Source organism: Bubalus kerabau, chromosome X, assembly GCF_029407905.1.
Source record: "Bubalus kerabau isolate K-KA32 ecotype Philippines breed swamp buffalo chromosome X, PCC_UOA_SB_1v2, whole genome shotgun sequence".
Classification (NCBI taxonomy): Eukaryota; Metazoa; Chordata; class Mammalia; order Artiodactyla; family Bovidae; genus Bubalus; species Bubalus kerabau.
In genome coordinates, this window is record NC_073647.1 from 94,619,395 (window position 1) to 94,639,106 (window position 19,712).

A 19,712-nucleotide genomic window follows, 5' to 3' on the forward strand; every position below is an offset into this window, starting at 1 on the left:
TCCTCAGTGTGGGCTTTGTCCTAGAATGGAGCTTTAGCTGGTTGGTTTTGAGAGTTCGGGGCTCACTCCACCCCAGGCCCAGATTGTTCCAGCTTCTTTAGGTCTTACCACTGCCCTGCTATAAGCATATGCAAAACCTCTCTCAGTTTTAGCTGCTCTCCTTAAACTGGCCCTCTGAGCTTTCCACTGAGTAACTAGCTATTTGGGGATTCTCTGGTCTGTTGGATGCCCCATTGCTTCCCTCTGCTTCCTTTTGCCAAAATCCATATATGTCTTATAGGTGCTGGTAATTTGTTCCCTTTCCTCATATTTTGGGGTTCACAGGGGTATCTTATTACCTATTTTTGTTGTGGATATTGTCCATGGGTTTTGGGTTTGCTATCCTATTTTCTCTTTTTATAGAGGAACTTGGGGCAATTGAAAAACTGCCACCTTATCACCTTCCAGAAATCACCCTGTACATTAAGTTTTAATTGCAATTATTATATCTCTCATTTTTATGTTTTAAAAGTTTTAATCAACTTTGTGAAACATCATTTACATATAATAAAATATAATACAATATGCCTATTTTACATGTATAGTTTGATGAGTTTTGGCAAATAAATACACCTGTGTAACTTACCACCTCCTTCAAGAGAGAACATTTTTATCATCCCAGAAAGTTCTCTTGTGCTCCTTTCCAGTCAATCCTTCTTACTCATGGCACCAGACAATCATTTATTTGCTTTCCATTACTATAGATTTGTTTTTCCAGAATGGCATATAAATGGTATCAACAGTATGTAGTTTTTTTGTGTCTGGATTCTTTCGCTCAGTATAATGAAATTCTATCATGTTGTTGCCTGTATCAAGTTTGTTTCATTTTAATGCAAAGTATATTCCTTTGTATGGATATGCCACTGTTTATTAATTTATTCTCCTGTTGATGGATTTATGATGTTTGACTTTTATGAATAAAGCTGCTATGGATATTCTTATACATGTCTTCTGATGGATATATACATTAATTTCTGTTGAATTTTTACCTGAGAAGTATAATTGCTGAGTTGTAAAGTATATGTATGCTTTAGATACTGCCAAATAGTTTTCCAAATTGCTTATATCAATTTAACACTGCCATTAGTAATTATCAGTGTTCAGATTGCTCCACATTCTTGTCAAAATTGGTATTTTCAATAAATGAGAAAAATTACCTTTCTAGTGAGAGAAAAGTGTGTTTTACTCATTTTTAACAGTGAGCTGCTCATTTTCCTTAGGAAATTATTTGTGGGAATTTTTTGAGTAGTAGGGTGAAAGAACATTCTTTCAGAAAGTTTCTGTGTTTGCTTCTGCTAGGTACTTAGGAGCAATATCTAGGACTGTAAACTAAATCAAGGTTTTATGTGTGTGTGTTTTTACCACCAGATGGCGTGTATTTCAGCTATAAACTTGAGCAAGGCCCAGCTTTTTGTTCAGTTTCTCAAGTACTTGATTCTCCCTTCTATAAGAGAGAACCAAGGCAATTTTTTTTTTTTTCAGTTCCCTGGAGCTGAGGAAGTATGGTTTGGTGAGATTACTTTCTAATTTGCCCTTACTTAGAGTTGTGGCCCTTTTAGGATTCAGCTAAATCCCAGGGGTACAGGAAGAAGGCTTTTCCCCACCTTGGAAGGATCTAGGAATCCACAAAGGTCACCAGGTTTTGTAGATGTTCCCAGGGCAAAGCAGCTTCAGTGTATCACATGTCTATATGGGTTCCCTTTATTTTATCTTATTAATACTTTTTTATCATACCAGTTTTTGGATGCTTTTAATAGAGTTCTTTCTGTTTTATCCAGTCTCTCTAAGTGGTTTTCTATTGGAAGATTGGTTCAAATACCTAGTCTACCATAGAACCAGGAATGGAAATTTTGCTTCATATTTCTATCATTATTTTCTGGTATAGTTTTTGTTTGTTTTTCTTGGAGTTTCTAATTGCCTTTTATATTTTGATTTTGAGGAAAGATATCACTTCTTCTAATCATTAATATTTTCTAGCTTATTAATCTATCCATCACTTAGAATCAAGTTGCTTCTTTTTGAAGACCTTTCTGTAGCATGCTGGTTTCTTATTCTAAATTGGACTGACTGCTTTCCAGGCCTGCTTCACAGTTGTCATCCTGGAGCGGTTTTGTCACTGGATTGATGAATTAAGTCTTTTATTTCTTGTTTCTCATGTCTTTTTCCTTCTGGGATTTACCCTGGTTTTGTTGAAGTACACTTTAGAATAACAAACTAAGAAAGGCTCTGCAGAAAGTATTCTTTGAGTCTTTACATTTCTGAAAATATCTTTTTTGTATTCATACTTGATTGGTGATTTGGCTAGATTTTTAATTCTAGGTTCATAATAATTTTCCCTCAGAATTTTCGAGTGTTACTCTAGCATTTTGTGTTGCTAATGATAAAACTGATTTTTGTTTCTTGATAGGTAGCCTGCTTTTTCTTTCTGGAAGTATTACCATTTTTCTTTATTTCTGACATATAAAATGATATAGTGTCTTAAGTATGGGTCTTTTTTCCCCTTTGATCTTAATAAACCCTTAAAATCTTCTTTGAATTATCTGTTTCCTCTGAGGTTAATTCTGCTTGTTTATCTTGACCTTTCTTTTCATCATGCTATTTTTCTTCATATTTCTGTTGGTCTTTGGTTGTCTCTTCATATTTATAAATGAAATGATAGGTAATTGATATAGTTGATATATGTAGATCCATTTTCTCATAGTTCTCTAAATAGGAGATTGGACTAGATGTCTGTGTAGCTGGTCAGGACTTGTGCCTAACAACCTTCTCTTTAGACTTGTGTTTGGAAGTTGACTTTAGGCTGGGGGACCCCAGATGCTGGATTAAGAAGAGTTTTCATTTGTTCTTGGGCACCAACACCTATACTACCCTTCAGTTTTCTCCCCATGTTTATTCTATTTCTACTGAGTCCTCATCTTTTTTTTTTCTTTTGTTTTTCTTTTCTTTCTTCCTCTCTCTTTTTTTTTGCTTTCTTTCTTTTAATTCCTTTTTTTTTTTTTTGCTGGGAGGTAAGAAGTGGGTTAACTATGCAGAATTTGGGGATGATGGGTGAGGAGATCATGGGGAGCCAATGGGGACATTTGTTTCATAGACAGACTTTTAATTCAATCCACAGTTTTCAGATTCCCTTCTTCTTTTGACCTTGAATACTTGCCAGCTCTGAAATGGGAGCTTTTTTGGGATTCTGCCAGGTCCATTGGCTTGTTCCATTCTGTTTCATCAGTTGACACATTTCCAATCTTCCAGAAATTTGTTAAGCCCATTTTTTTCCACTGTTAAGGGCTTATTCCTTTATTACCATTTTAATGAATGTCAAAAGGGAGGAGATAAGCACATATCTTTAGTCAGACATCTTCAGTTAGAACTCTCTTATCTTTATAATGGCTTCATGGTGGACCTTTGTGTGGATGTAATATAGTTTATTAAATGTCCAATTGATGGACATTTGGGTTCTTTCCAGTTTTCCACTATTCAGACAATGCTGTAGTAGACATCCTTTGTGCATACATCTTTGGGCAAGTACTTTTTTCTCTTTAAATTTTATCTTTTTAAACACTGAAAACATTTTATATTGGGGTACAGCCAATTAACAATGTTGTGAGAGTTTCAAGTGAACAGTGAAGGGACTTGGCCAGAAGTAAATTTGGTAGATATTGCCTAACTGTGCTCTTAAAACATAGACCCACATCACTCTCCAACTACCAGTGAATGAGAGTATTTTCCCCATACATCTTCACAATACTGCTTATTAATTTTTTTAGTGGTTTTTGCCAAACATCATCATGAATCAGCCATGGGCACACATGTGTTCCCCATCCAGAATCCCCCTCCCACCTCCCTCCCCATCCCATCCCGCAGGGTCATCCCAGTGACCAGCCCTGAGCACCCTGTCTCATGCATCAAACCTGGACCAGCGATCTGCTTCACATATGATAATATACACGTTTCAACGCTACCCTCTCAAATCATCCCACCTTCGCCTTCTCCCACAGAGTCCAAAAGACTGTTCTTTACATCTGTGTCTCTTTTGCTGTCTTGCATATAGGGTCATCGTTACCAATTCCATATATATGCATTAGTATACTGTATTGGTGTTTTTCTCTCTGACTTACTTCACTCTGTATAATAGGCTCCAGTTTCATCCACATCATTAGAACTGATTCAAGTGTGTTCTTTTTAGTAGCTGAGTAATATTCCATTGTGTATATGTACCACAGCTTTCTTATCCATTCATCTGCTGATGGACATCTAGGTTGCTTCCATGTCCTGGCTATTATAAACAGTGCTGAGATGAACATTGGAGTACACGTGTCTCTTTCGATTCTGGTTTCCTCTGTGTGTATGCCCAGCGGTGGGATTGGTGGGTCATTTGGCAGTTCTGTTTCCAGTTTTTTAAAGAATCGCCACACTGTTCTCCAAAGCGTCTGTCTACAGTGCGGGAGACCCAGGTTCAATCCCTGGGTCGGGAAGTTCCCCTGGAGAAGGAAATGGCAATTCACTCCAGTACTATTGCCTGGAAAATCCCATGGACAGAGGAGCTTGGTAGGCTACAGTCTATGGGGTCGCAAAGAGTCAGACACGAATGAGCGACTTCACTTCACTCACACTGTTCTCCATAGTGGCTGTACTAGTTTGCATTCCCACCAACAGTGTAAGAGGGTTCCTTTTTCTCTGCACCCTCTCCAGCATTTATTGTTTGTAGACTTTTGGATAGTAGCCATTCTGACTGACATGAGATGGTACCTCGTTGTTTTGATTTTAATTTCTCTGATAATGAGTGATGTTGAGCATCTTTTCATGTGTTTGTTAGCCATCTGTATGTCTTCTTTGGAAAAATGTCTGTTTAGTTCTTTGGCCCATTTTTTAATTGGGTCATTTATTTTTCTGGAATTGAGCTGCAGGAGCTGCTTGTACATTTTTGAGATTAATTCTTTGTCAGTTCCTTCGTTTGCTATTATTTTCTCCCATTCTGAAAGCTGTTTTTTCACCTTGCTTATCGTTTCCTTCATTGTGCAAAAGCTTTTAATTTTAGTTAGGTCCCATTTGTTTATTTTTGCTTTTATTTCCATTACTCTGGGAGGTGGGTCATAGAGGATCCTGCTTTCACAACACTATTGAAAAACTATTTATCATTTATCTTTTCCCATTTTGCCATTCAAATGAGCAGAAGTCTGTCCTCTCATTGTTTTAATTTGTGTTTATTAAAGATGAGTGAGGTTAAGCATTTTTTGGATGCATTTTTCATTAACCAGTTTCCTTTGTGAGTTGCCTGCTGATGTCCTTTGCCCATATTGTTTGTCTTTTTCAAGTCGATTTGTGGGAGTTCTTTTTATATTATGCATCACAATTCTGACTCTAGGTTTACATAATACATTTGGGGTGTGCAGAGTGAAACAAAAGCTTCTTTACCACAGGATTTTAAAAAACCTGTAGTGTGATAATGTACATTGTGAAGAAGTGAATTTAGTGTGCAACATTTCCCAAACTAATCTGATCACAGAGCTATTGTTTTTTCTTGGACTGTCTTAAGGAGCTAACTTTGAGGGACCAGTTTGGGAACTGCTGTCTTATCTAGCAACTAAGCTCAATGAGAATGAAGACAATATCTGTCTTATTCACCATTCTATATCCATTGTCCATTGCCTGGCATGTAGTAAACTCTCAGTAACTATTTCTTGAATGAATGAATGAATACATTTTTAATGCCCAATAAATAAGCATTTTTTTTGCACCTAATAGTATCGTACTCTAATAGGTGCATATGTGCTCAATTGCTCAGTTGTGTCTGACTCTTTGTGACCCCGTGTACTGTAGCCCAACAGGCCCCTCTATCCATGGGACTTCCCAGGCAAGAATACTGGAGTGGGTTGCCATTTCTGTCTCCAGGGGATCTTCCCAACCCAGGGGTCAAACCAATGTCTCTGTTTCTCCTGCATTGCAGGTGGATTCTTTACTGCTGAGCCACTGGGGAAGTCCACTCTAATAGGTACTACTCAAGATAGAGAATTTGGATTTCATCTAATCTGAAACATCATTGACTATAAGATATTCTCTTGTTTAATGCACTAGTAAGAAAGAAAAAAAAAATTCACTTTGCTGTACACCAGAAACTAACACAACATTGTAAATCAACTAAGTTTTTGTTCAGTCATCCAGTCCTGTCTGACTCATTGCAACCCCATGGTCTTCAGCACACCAGGCCTCCCTGACCCTCACCATCTCCCAGAGTTTGCCCAAGTTCATGTTCATTGCATTGGTGATGCTGTCCAGCCATCTCATCCTCTAATGCCCTCTTTTCCTCCTGCCCTCAATCTTTCCCAGCATCAGGGACTTTTCCAATGAACCATTTGTTTGCACTGGATGACCAAAATACTGGAGCTTCAGCTTCAGTATCAGTCCTTCCAGTGAATATTCAGGGTTGATCTCCCTTAAGATTGACTGGTTTGATCTCCTTGCTGTCCAAGGGACTTTCAGGAGTCTTCTCTAGCACCACAGTTTGAAGGCGTCAGTTCTTTGGCCTTCTGTCTTCTTTATGGTCAAGCTCTCACAACCATATGTGACCACTGGGAAGACCATAGCCTTGACTATATGGACCTTTGTCAGCAGAGTAATGTCTCTGTTTTTCAACACACTGTCCAGGTTTGTCGTCGCTTTCCTGCCAAGAAGCAGTCGTCTTCTGATTTCATGGCTGCAGTCATTGTCCACCATGATTTTGGAGCCCCAAAACAGGAAATCGGTCACTACTTCCACTTTTTCCCTTCTATTTGCCATGGAGTAATGGGGCCAGATGCCATGATCTTAGTTTTTTAAATATTTAGTCTTAAGCCAGTTCTTTCACTTGCCTCCTTTACCCTCATCAAGAGGCTCTTTTTTTTTTTTTTTTTCCATCAAGAGGCTCTTTAGTTCCTCTTCACTTTCTGCCATTAGAGTGGTATCATCCGCATATCTGAGGTTATTGATGTTTCTCCCACCTATCTTGATTCCAGCTTGTAACTCATCCAGCCTGGCATTTCTCATGATGTGCTCAGCATATAAGATTAAAAAACAGGGTGATAGCGGACAGCCCTGTTGTATTCCTTTCTCGATCTTGAACCAATCAGTTGTTCCACACAGGGTTCTTTCTAACTGTTGCTTCTTGACCTGCATACAGGTTTTTCAGGAGACAAGTAAGATGGTCTAGTATTCCCATCTCTCTAAGAGCTTTCCACAGTTTTTCATGATCCATACAGTCAAAGGCTTTAGCATAGTTGATGAAACAGAGATAGATGTTTTTCTGAAATTCTCTTGGTTTCTCTATAATCCAGAGAATGTTGGCAATTTGATCTCTAGTTCCTCTTCCTTTTCTAAACCCAGCTTGGACATCTGGAAGTTCTTGTTTCGAATAATGCTGAAGCCTAACATGCAAGATTTTAAGCATGACCTTACTAGCATGGGAGATGAGTGCAATTGTCTGATGGTTAGCACAGTCTTTGGTACTACCGTTCTTGGGAATTGGGATGAGGATTGACCTTGTCCAGTCTTGTTGCCACTTCTGGGTCTTCCAGATTTGCTGAGATAATGGATGTAAAATCTTGATGGCATCATACTTTAGGGATTTGAATAGTTTTGCTGGAATTTCATTGCATTCACTAGCTTTATTAACAGCAGTGCTTCTTAAGGCCCACTTAACTTTGCACTCCAGAATGTCTGGCTCTGGGTGACTAACCACACCATCATAGTAATCCGGTTCATTAAGATCTTTTTTATACAGTTCTTCCATGTATTCTTTCCACCTCTTCTTGATTTCTTCAGCATCTACTAGATCTCTACCATTTTTATCCTTTATTGTGCCCATCTTTGGGCAAAATGCTCCCTTAAATCAACTATACTTCAATAAAAAAATTAACAAAAAGAAGGAAAAATACAGCCAATTAAATAACACAATGCATTTTAGCTTTTATAATTTATATTTTATAATTATTGGGAGTGTTCTTTAAGACTTGTTTAGAAAAGGATTTTTATCATATATAACTCTTTTATATATGCTACAAAGAACTCTGAAATGAAATAAATTGGTTAAGGTATTTTTAAAACATCTTCACATTTGGAATCTGACTCTTCTGAATTACTTTTTGGCTCAGTCAATATGTTCTGAATTTTCCACATAATATTATTCTTTGTCATTAACAACATTAGAAATGTATTATTTCTGGTGGTGACAGGGGAGTCGGGGTAGGGGCGTGGGCGAAGTGTTCTACTTTTGTCCATCCAAGGTTTTCTTCCATGTTGCTGTAGCCATTTTGCAAGTTTTGATGCTGGTGCTTTCTTGATCTTACCAGAAGGTGTCAGACAATGACAGTTACATCATAACTACTGCCTGAAAGTGAAAGTGAAATTGCTCAGTCGAGTCCAACTCTTTGCGACCCCGTGGACTATAGCCCACCAGGCTCCTCCGTCCATGGGATTCTCCAGGCAAGAATACTGGAGTGGGTTGCCATTTCCTTCTCCAGGGGATTTTCCTGGCCAACAGTAATTGTGAGATTCCATTAGTTATAAACTGCACGCCGATTTTAGAAATGCTAAAAGCATGAAGAAAAGTGCAATTTTTGATCAATTAAATGGTATTAGTTGCTATCATTGTTCCTTTCATAAATTCTGCATTTTTCTTTAGCTCAATTTTTCTCTTTTCCTTCATAACCCTGCTTTTAAAAAGAACAGTCTGTGTTTATTGTCTCACTTTCCTCCCCTTTCATTCACCCTTTAATCTACTACATTCTAACCCCCATCACTCTAGTGGTGATCTGTTTTAAGTCCTTTTGCAGAATCGTTCACCAACCAGTGAATGCTTATAGTCTGGGAAGATAACAATCAGATCAGATCAGTTGCTCAGTCGTGTCCGACTCTTTGCGACCCCATGAATCTCAGCACGCCAGGCCTCCCTGTCCATCACCAGCTCCCAGAGTTCACTCAGACTCATGTCCATCGAGTCAGTGATGCCATCCAGCCATCTCATCCTCTGTCGTCCCCTTCTCCTCCTGCCCCCAATCCCTCCCAGCATCAGAGTCTTTTCCAATGAGTCAACACTTCGCATGAGGTGGCCAAAGTACTGGAGTTTCAGCTTTAGCATCATTCCTTCCAAAGAAATCCCAGGGCTGATCTCCTTCAGAATGGACTGGTTGGATCTCCTTGCAGTCCAAGGGACTCTCAAGAGTCTTCTCCAACACTACAGTTCAAAACCATCAATTCTTCAGTGCTCAGCCTTCTTCACAGTCCAACTCTCACATCCATACATGACCACAGGAAAAACCATAGCCTTGACTAGACGAACCTTTGTTGGCAAAGTAATGTGTCTGCTTTTGAAGATGCTATCTAGGTTGGTCATAACTTTCCTTCCAAGGAGTAAGCATCTTTTAATTTCATGGCTGCAGTCACCATCTGTAGTGATTTTGGAGCCCAGAAAAATAAAGTCTGACACTGTTTCCACTGTTTCCCCATCTATTTCCCATGAAGTGGTGGGACCGGATGCCATGATCTTCGTTTTCTGAATGTTGAGCTTTAAGCCAACTTTTTCACTCTCCTCTTTCACTTTCATCAAGAGGCTTTTGAGTTCCTCCTCACTTTCTGCCGTAAGGGTGGTGTCATCTGCATATCTGAGGTTATTGATATTTCTCCCAGCAATCTTGATTCCATCTTGTGCTTCTTCCAGCCCAGAGTTTCTCATGATGTACTCTGCATATAAGTTAAATAAACAGGGTGACAATATACAGCCTTGATGAACTCCTTTTCCTATTTGGAGCCAGTCTGTTGTTCCATGTCCAGTTCTAACTGTTGCTTCCTGACCTGCATACGAATTTCTCAAGAGGCAGATCAGGTGTTCTGGTATTCCCATCTCTTTCAGAATTTTCCACAGTTTATTGTGATGCGCACAGTCAAAGGCTTTGGCATAGTCAATAAAGCAGAAATAGATGTTTTTCTGGAACTCTCTTGCTTTTTCCATGATCCAGCGGATGTTGGCAATTTGATCTCTGGTTCCTCTGCCTTTTCTAGACCCAGCTTGAACATCAGGAAGTTCACGGTTCACATATTGCTGAAGCCTGGCTTGGAGAATTTTGAGCATTACTTTACTAGTGTGTGAGATGAGTGCAATTGTGCGGTAGAAGATAACAATAGTATGGAGCAAATCACAGTATCTTAAAACTAGAAGATTTCCTAATTCTTCCCTTTTCTTAATGTGGCAAACCATCACATTTGACCATTGTTCGTGGCTCCTTTTCCACCCGCCCATTTTAGGTTCGTTTTAAGTTCAATAGTTCTAGCTTCTTCAGCCAGTCCTCATAAGACAAGGTTTCCAGAAAACTTCCCATCTTGGTTGCCTTGACCTGAACTTAACATGTAGTTGGCAGAGGCCTCCTCAGATGTGGAGCCCCAAGGGAAATTCACAATGTCCCCTAAAGGAACCACAAAGACCCAGCAATCCTTTTACTATTACTAGCTAGCTTTTGCTCCCATTCCCAGTAGATGCTATTTTAGACCTTTCCTCACCTCTCTTCTCACATTGCCTTCTCCATCTCAGTTCCCTCCCATTCTGAAGATGTTCTTGCCTCCCCTCATAAAGAAAATTGAAGCCAAATATCAGCTCCTCTACTTCAGAATCTAGTTATATTTGTGCTCAGCCTTTCCTGTTTACCTCCCTTTTGAAAAGCTAATCTTCTACACATGTGGAAAGTCCTCTACCCTCACATCTTTAAAGGGTCCTGACTTGGCCAATATTATTACTTTTCTTTATTATCTCTTAAACTTTTTTGTCTTCATCACAGATTCTTGCCCTCAGCAGGTAAACATGCTTTAGAATCTACTGTATTGTGAGAAAAAGGTATGCTTCATTAATTCTATATCCAGCTTTAGTTAAACTTAATTCTTCTTTTTTTCTTAGACAAACTTAATTTTAAATTTTTATTATTATTTATGTTTTGGTTCAAGATTCAAAAGTTATAAAAGGGCATACCAGGAAAAACTTCCTTCCCATTCCCATCCCAGTGGGAACCAGGGTTTTCAGTTTCTGCTGTCCCTTTGTAGCCCAGCCCTAGGGCATCTATTGTATGTAATTAATAAACATCTAGAATGGCATTAGTTACGTGCTGTTCTTGGGAAAATTAAAGGAATATTCACACAAAAAATTTTTCTATAGGGCTTTAATCTCTGAACTGTGGTTGAGAAAAGCTGTAGAGATAACTATATATATAAGCAGCTATGCATATATATACATATATTTATATATAATTTTTCTTTTTTAGAGAAATGATGTCATCTTGTATGCTGTCTTGCATCTGTCTTTATTCACATAACCATATGTATTGGAGATCTATGTATGTTATCTAAATCTATTCTATCTATTAGATAGATATGTTTGTATACATCCACAAACCTAAAGATATCCCTTATTAAAAAAAATTAACCTATATTTTAAAAAAAGCAGCTTGATGCCACTATATTTCATGTACATATAGTTCACTTATTTAAATGGGTTTTATTATATTCACAGAGTTTAGCAGTCATCCCGCATTTCCTCTCAACCCTCCCAGCCCTGGCAGCCACTAATCTATTTTCTGTATCTATAAATGTGCGTATTCTAGATATTTCATATAAAGGGAATCTTAACCATATGTGGTCTTTTGTGACTAGCTTCTTTTACTTAGCAAACAGTTTTCAAGGTTCATGTTATAGCATGAACTTCATTTCTTTATAGTGATAAATAATATTTGATTGTATGGACATACTGTTGTAGGAAGGGGGAGGCCCCCCTTCAGGGCCCCAAGAGCGGGCTCTTATCTAACACTCAGAAAAGAATTGTCCGAGGAGACACTGGCTGACAAAGCAAGAGATTTTATTGGCAAAGGACACCTGGGTGGAGAGCAGTAGGGTAAGGGAACCCAGGAGAACAGCTCTGCCACCTGGCTCGCAGTCTTGGGTTTTATGGTGATGGGATTAGTTTCCAGGTGGTCTTTGGCCAGTCATTCTAATTCAGAGTCTTTCCTGGTGGCTCATGCACCTCTCAGCCAAGATGGATGCTAGCGAGAGGAATTCTGGGAAGCGGACAGACACGTGGTGTCTCCTTTTGACCTTTGCCGAACTCTTCCGGTTGGTGGTGGCTTATTAGTTCCGTATGCCTTACCAGGATCTCCTGTCATAAAACAACTCATGCGAATGGTTACTAAAGGGCCTGGCCACAGTGGGCGGTTTCAGTCAGTGTGCTTCCCCTAACAATACCATATTTTATTTTTCTATTCATCAATTGATGGAAGGACCTATGGACATACCACATTTTATTTTACTATTCATCAATTGATGGACATTTGTTTCTATTTTTTGGCTACTATAAATAATGCTGCTATCAATATTTATGCACAAGTGTTTTTGTGGACACACATTTTGATTTCTCTTGGATATATATTTAGGTGTACATTTGCTTGGTCATATAGTGATTCTATGTTTAATCTTTGGGGAAATTGCCAAACTATTTTCTACAAAGGCTGCACCATTTTAAATTCCCACCAGCAGTGTATGAAGGTTTCAATTAATCTACATCTTCACCAATACTTGTTATTTTCTGTCATTTTGATCATAGCCATCCTAGTGGGTATGAAGTGGTATCTTATTGTGTGTGTCTTTTTTCAGGGATTGAACCTGTGGCCCTTGCAGTGCTGAATCTTAACCACGCACCACCAGGGAAGTCACCTTATTGTAGTTTTGATTCACATTTTTCTGCTGGCTAGTGATGTTGAGCATCTTGTTATATTCTTTTTGACCATTGCATATGTTCTTGGAGAAATGTCTATTCAGATCCTTTGCCCATTTTAAAGTTGCTTATCTTGTTTTTTATTGTGGCAAAATATACATAACATAAAATCTATGAATTTAACCATTTTAAAGTGTACAGTTATGTGGCATAAAGCACATCACAGTGTTGTGGAACAACCACTACCCATTTACAGAACTTTTTCATCTTCTTCAGCTGAAGCCCTGTACCTATTAAATAATAACTCTCCATTCCCACGTCTCCTCAACCCCAGAAACCACCATTCTACTCTATCTCTATTCATTTGACTACTCTAGGAACCTCATACAAATGGTATTATATTTGCCCTTTTGTGCCTGGCTTATTTCACCTAGCGTGATGTCTTTAAGGTTCATCTAAGTTGTAGCATATGTCAATATTTCCTTCCTTTTTAAGGTGGTATAATATTCCATTGTATGTATGTACCACATTTTGTTTATCCATTCATCTGTCAGTGGACATTTGAGTTGTTCCACGTTTTGACTATTGTAAATAATACTGCTATGAACATAAGTGTACAAATACTTACCCAAGTCCCTGCCTTCAGTTCTTTTGGGTAAATAACTCAGAAATGGAATTGTTGGATCATATAGTATAATTCTATGTTTAATTTTTTTTTTTTTAAGGAATCACCGTACTGTTTTCCACAGCAATTGTACTGTTTTTACATTCCTAGCAGCAAGGCACAAGGGTTTAAACTTCTTCATATTCTTACCAAAACTGGTTATTTTCTATTTTTTTTTTTTTTAAATAATAGTCGTCTTATTGCAGATGACACCACCCTTATGGCACAAAGTGAAGAGGAACTAAAAAGCCTCTTGATGAAAGTGAAAGAGGAGAGTGAAAAACTTGGCTTAGAGCTCAATATTCACAAAACGAAGATCATGGCATCTGGTCCCATCACTTCATGGCAAATAGATGGGAAACAGTGGAAACAGTGTCAGACTTTATTTTTTTGGGCTCCAAAATCACTGCAGATGGTGATTGCAGCCATGAAATTAAAAGACGCTTACTCCTTAGAAGGAAAGTTATGACCAACCTAGATAGCATATTCTAAAGCAGAGACATTACTTTGCCAACAAAGGTCCGTCTAGTCAAGGCTATGGTTTTTCCAGTGGTCGTGTATGGATGTGAGAGTTGGACTGTGAAGAAAGCTGAGCACTGAAGAATTGATGCTTTTGAACTGTGGTGTTGGAGAAGACTCTTGAGAGTCCCTTGGACTGCAAGGAGATTCAACCAGTCCACCCTAAAGGAGATCAGCCCTGGGATTTCTTTGGAAGGAATGATGCTAAAACTGAAACTCCAGTACTTTGGCCACCTCATGCGAAGAGTTGACTCATTGGAAAAGACTCTGATGCTGGGAGGGATTGGGGGCAGGAGGAGAAGGGAATGACAGAGGATGAGATGGCTGGATGGCATCACTGACTCGATGGACGTGAGTCTGAGTGAACTCTGGGAGTTGCTGATGGACAGGGAGGCCTGGCGAGCTGCGATTCATGAGGTCGCAAAGAGTCAGACACGACTGAGCGACTGAACTGAACTGTAGCTAGGGGTCATTGAGAAATCCTGAAGGCCTACCCCTCCTGGAAAGATACTTTAATCCCTGACTGAGACCTGAGAGGAGAGGATATTCTGTTTTCTTGGCCACGTTTGCCAGGAGTGGAGCTTCAGTCATGCTGAACTGGGGTGGGGGAGGTTGTGGGTCTTTTCTCAAGTGTCACAGACTCTTCTTATTGCGATTTAGATTTTCTTGAATAAATGTTTTTGTGTTTGCTCTATGCCCATAAGACAGTTTCCAGAGAGTGTTAAATCACTGCCTGTGTCTTAAAAGTAATTTTCACCACTTATGGGTACTTCATTTGGGAGTGGATCTTCACAGCTCTTCACATTGCCACTGGGAAATGGAACCTCCTTCCTCTTTAAAATAACTATATTACATTGCATTGAAAGGACCATACTTTATTTAACTAGTTAACAGGTTATTTAAAAACAATGCTCCAATTAATAACCCCTTGTATATGCTAATAGGGCTTCCCAGGTGGTACTAGTGGGAAAGTGAAAGTGAAAGTTAAGTTGCTCAGTCGTGTCTGACTCTTTGCAACCCATGGACTGTAGCCCACCAAGTTCCTCCGTCCATGGGATTCTCCAGGCAAGAATACTGGAGTGGGTTGCCATTTCCTTCTCCAGGGGGTCTTCCCGACCCAGGGATCAAACCCAGGTCTCCCACATTGCAGGCAGACGCTTTAACCTCTGCGCCACCAGGGAAGCCCTTAAATACAAGAATACAGTCTCTCAGAAAACCTCCTATAGAGACACAGAACTTTAGATCCAAGTGCTAACATCAAAGATTTCAAAGGGAGGAAAGTAAGCCAGGTTGAAAGAAGAAGGGGGAGGAGGCGGGAGAGGGGGGCAAAAGGGGTGGCCTTACAGATGTCTCCTGCCACCTACAGATACCCAGGCATTATGGGACTTTTCCCTGGGCCTCCAGAGAAGGGAGGACTGGAACTCGGCCCTACCAGAAATCAGAACCAGAATTCGAGTTCTCTGCCAAGAAGAGGTGATCAGTCTCCAATCCTCAGCTCAGGCTGAGGGCCCTTCGACCAGATTCCTGCTTCCAGGACTGGGGAACTAGAAAAACAGGACTGGGGAACTAGAAAAACGGGGAAGGATAGGAAGGGTTAAGGAGAGGAAAGAGACAGGGAAGGGGAGCTGCTGCTGCTAAGTCGCTTTAGTCGTGTCCGACTCTGTGCGACCCCGTAGACAGCAGCCCACCAGGCTCCCCGTCCCTGGGATTCTCCAGGCAAGAACACTGGAGTGGATTGCCATTTCCTTCTCCAATGCGTGAAAGTGAAGTTGCTCAGTCGTGTCCGACTTAGCGACCCCATGGACTGCAGCCTACCAGGCTCCTCCATCCATGAGGTTTTCCAGGCAAGAGTACTGGAGTGGGGTGCCATTGTCTTCTCCAGGGAAGGGGAGAGAGGTCAATAAAGATCCGCCTAACAATACAAGATATGTAAGAGACATGGGTTCGATCCTTGAGTTAGGAAGATCCTCTGGAGGAGGGCACAGCAACTCACTCCAGTATTCTTGCTTGGAGAATCCTATGAACAGAGGAGCCTGGTGGGCTACAGTTCTGGGGTCACAGAGTTGGGCACTACTGAAGCGACTTAGCATGCATGCATGAATGCATATGCTAGTATATCTGTAAGATACATTTCAATTGCTGGATGAAATAGTATGAACATAAATAGCTTTGATGGATGTTCCCAAGGTTACCTCTGTTGAGGGCGTCAACCACTAATATAAAAGTGTATCTATTTCTCATAGTACTCTGGCCATCATAGTATATTATCAAAATGTTTGGTCTTTCCTATCCTTATGTGAAAACTGATTTTAGATATAATTTTAATTAATTTTTTCCTGCTATGAGTGAAGTTAAGAATCTTTTACTATGCTTATGAGCCAGGCATTTCCTTTTCTGTGCTCTATTTTGTCTTTTGGTCATTTTAAAATTGGGATGATGGTCTTTTTATTGATTTGTAGATTTTTATATATTAAGAAAATAAGCCTTTTGCCATATGAATTGCATATTGTTTCCTTTAGTATGTCCTGTGTTTAAATTTTTTATTTGGGGTTTTATTATTTAAGATTTCTTTTATTTTTATGTAGTCAAATTTTTCAGTCTTTTCTTTTGTGACTTCTAGGTTTGAGTCATACTTAGAAGGGCATCTCCCCTTCTTCCTCTGAGATTAAAAAAAAAAATGATGTCTATGATTCTTCCTAGTACTCTTATGGCTAGTTATGGTTTCAATTTATATTTAAGTTTTTCTTCCATATGGAATTACTTTTATTGTATTTGGGGGGGTTAGTATATTTTTTAATTTTTATTTATTTCTTTTTGGCTGTGCCAGGTCTTCGCTGCTGCATGGGCTACTCTCTAGTTGCAGTTTGCAGGCTTCTCATTTCAGTGGCCTCTCTTGTTGTGGAGCACAGGCTTTAGCGTGTGAGGGCTTCAGTAGTTGCAGTATGTGGGCTTAGTAGTTACAGCTCCCAGGCTCTAGAGCACAGGCTTAGTAGTTGTGGTGCACGGGCTTAGCTGCTGTGCAGCATGTGGGATCTTCTCGGACCAGGGTTCAAACTCATGTCTCCTGCATTGCCAGGTAGATTCTTTACCACTGAGCCACTAGGGAAGCCCTGTTTTATCTTATTTTGGTGCAAGATATACCCATGAATCCAACTTACTTATTTATAGATAGCTACCTATTTGTCCTACAGAATAGAGACAATGTTTTCTTCATGTCTGCATCTTTAGTACCTAACATATTTCCTTGCTCATTGTAGGTTGTATGTAAATGTTGTTTGAATGAACAAGATGAATACTCTGCTTCTCTTATAATATTTAGTACCTGCCTTACTGTGGTGGACATACCTAAAATGACCCCCAATTTGTCATACCATGTATAATCCTCTCCCCTTGAGTGCAGGTAGAACCTGTCACTAGCTTCTAATCCATAAAATATGGAAAAGGTGATGGTATGCAACTCTCATGATTATGTTAGGTTATATAAGGCTCTATGTTAGCAAATTAGAATGAGAGAAACTCTCCTGCTATTAGGTTGATGCAAAAGTAATTGTGGTTTTGCATTGTTGAACTTTGCTATTTAATATTGGAATACATTCTTAAATAAATGTGGTTATGTTATACGTCATTTAATGTGCATTTCTCACTTTATGTTTTTTTGCTAATGACATTATTTGCCATGTATTTTATATTTGTTTTAAACTATGGAAAAATGGAGAAGGAAATGGCAACCCACTCCAGTATTCTTGCCTGGAAAAGTCCATGGACAGAGGAGCCTGGTGGGCTGCAGTCCATGGGGTTACATGACTGAGCATGTGTGCATGACGCTGGAGGGTGATGGGTTGGTAGCAATAAACTGGTAGAACTAAAAATAAATAAATAAAAATAAACTATGGAAATGATGTTGGACAAAAAGCAAATTTGAGCAATTTTCTTACTGGAATACAAAATGGATCATAAAGCACCAGAGACAACTTGCAACATCAACAGTGCATTTGGCCCAGGAACTGTTAATGAATGTACAGTGCAGCAGTGGGTCAAGAAGTTTTGCAAAGGAGACAAGAGCCTTCAAGATGAGTGCAGTGGCTGGCCATTGGAAGCTGACAATGACCAACTGAGAGCATTGAGGTTCATCCTCTTACAACTACATGAGAGGTTGCCGAAGAACTCAATGTCAACCATTCTGCTGCTGCTGCTAAGTCGCTTCAGTCGTGTCTGACTCTGTGCGACCCCATAGACGGCAGCCCACCAGGCTCCCCCATCCCTGGGATTCTCCAGGCAAGAACACTGGAGTGGATTGCCATTTCCTTCTCCAATGCATGAAAGTGAAAAGTGAAAGTGAAGTTACTCAGTCGTGTCCGACTCTTAGCGACCCCATGGACTGCAGCCCACCAGGTTCCTCCATCCATGGGATTTTCCAGGCAAGAGTACCAGAGTGGGGTGCCATTGCCTTCTCCGCAACCATTCTAAGGTTGTTCAGCATTTGAAGCAAATTGGAAAGGTGAAAAAGCTCGATAAGTGGGTGCCTTGTGAGCTGACCGAAAATTTTAAAAAATCATTTTGAAGTGTTATGTTCTCTTATTCTTTGCAGCAACAACGAACCATTTCTCGATCAGATTGTGACATGCAAAGTGGATTGTATATGACAACCAGTGACAACTAGCTCAGTGGTTGAACCAAGAAAACACTCCAAAGCACTTCTCAAAGCCAACCTTGCACCATAAAAAGGTCATGGTCACTGTTTGGTGGTCTGCTGCCCATCTGATGCACTACAGCTTTCTGAATCCTGGCAAAACCATTACATCTGAGAAGTATGCTCAGCAAATCAATGAGATGCACTGAAAACTGCAATGCTTGCAGTTGGCATTGGTCAATAGAAAGAGGAGGCTAATTCTTTTCCACGACGATTTCTGACCACATGTCACACAACCAACACTTCAAAAATTGAATGAACTGAGTTATGAATTTTTACCTCATCTGCTGTATTCACCTGACCTCTCTCCAACCAACTACCACTTCTTCAAGCATCTCCATGACTTTTTGTGGGGAAAATGCTTCCACAACTAGCAGGATTCAGAGAATACTTTCTGAGAGTTCATTGAATCCCGAAGCACGGATTTTTATGCTATAAGAATAAACAAACTCTTTTTCTCATTGGCAAAAATGTGTTGATTGTTAATGGTTCCTATTTTGATTAATGAAGATGTGTTTGAGACTAGTTATAATGATTTAAATTTCACTGTGTGAAACTGCAATTACGTTTGCACCAACCTAACAGCGTTAAAGAAGCAAACTGCTAGGAAATAAACTGCCTATGGAGAGTGCCATGTAGCAGGGAACTGCTAGTGGCCTCTAGGAGCTGAGAGTCTCAGACCCATAATCTCAAGAACTGAATTCTGCCAACTGTGTGAGTTTGGAGGAGCATCCCAAGCTCCAGATGAGACCCCAGCCTTGGCCTATACCTTGATTTCAGCCCACTAGGATCCTAAGCAGAGAACTAAGCCTATCTGTGCTGGGACTCCTGACCTATAGAAACTATGAAATAATAAATGGGATTGTTTTAAGCTGATAAATTTGTGGTAATTTGTTATACTGTAGTAGAAAATTAATTTACTTAAATTGTTGACTCTTTTAGAGCTTCCAAGTTTTCATCATGTCATTTTAAGTCAGTTCACTCCATCTTATTCCTTTGAAGTCAAGTTTTTAAATTTAGTATATGACTTTTAAGTATTTATTACCATTAAATCCCACCTTCTTGGTTTGGAATCAGTGTTCTAT

General features: G+C 39.6%; 1 pseudogene; it reads left to right on the forward strand.

Annotated features, from left to right (window-relative positions):
• The first annotated feature begins 17,826 nt into the window (after positions 1-17,826).
• On the forward strand, positions 17,827-19,132 carry LOC129638862 (histone-lysine N-methyltransferase SETMAR-like; annotated as a pseudogene).
• Positions 19,133-19,712: the final 580 nt, after the last annotated feature.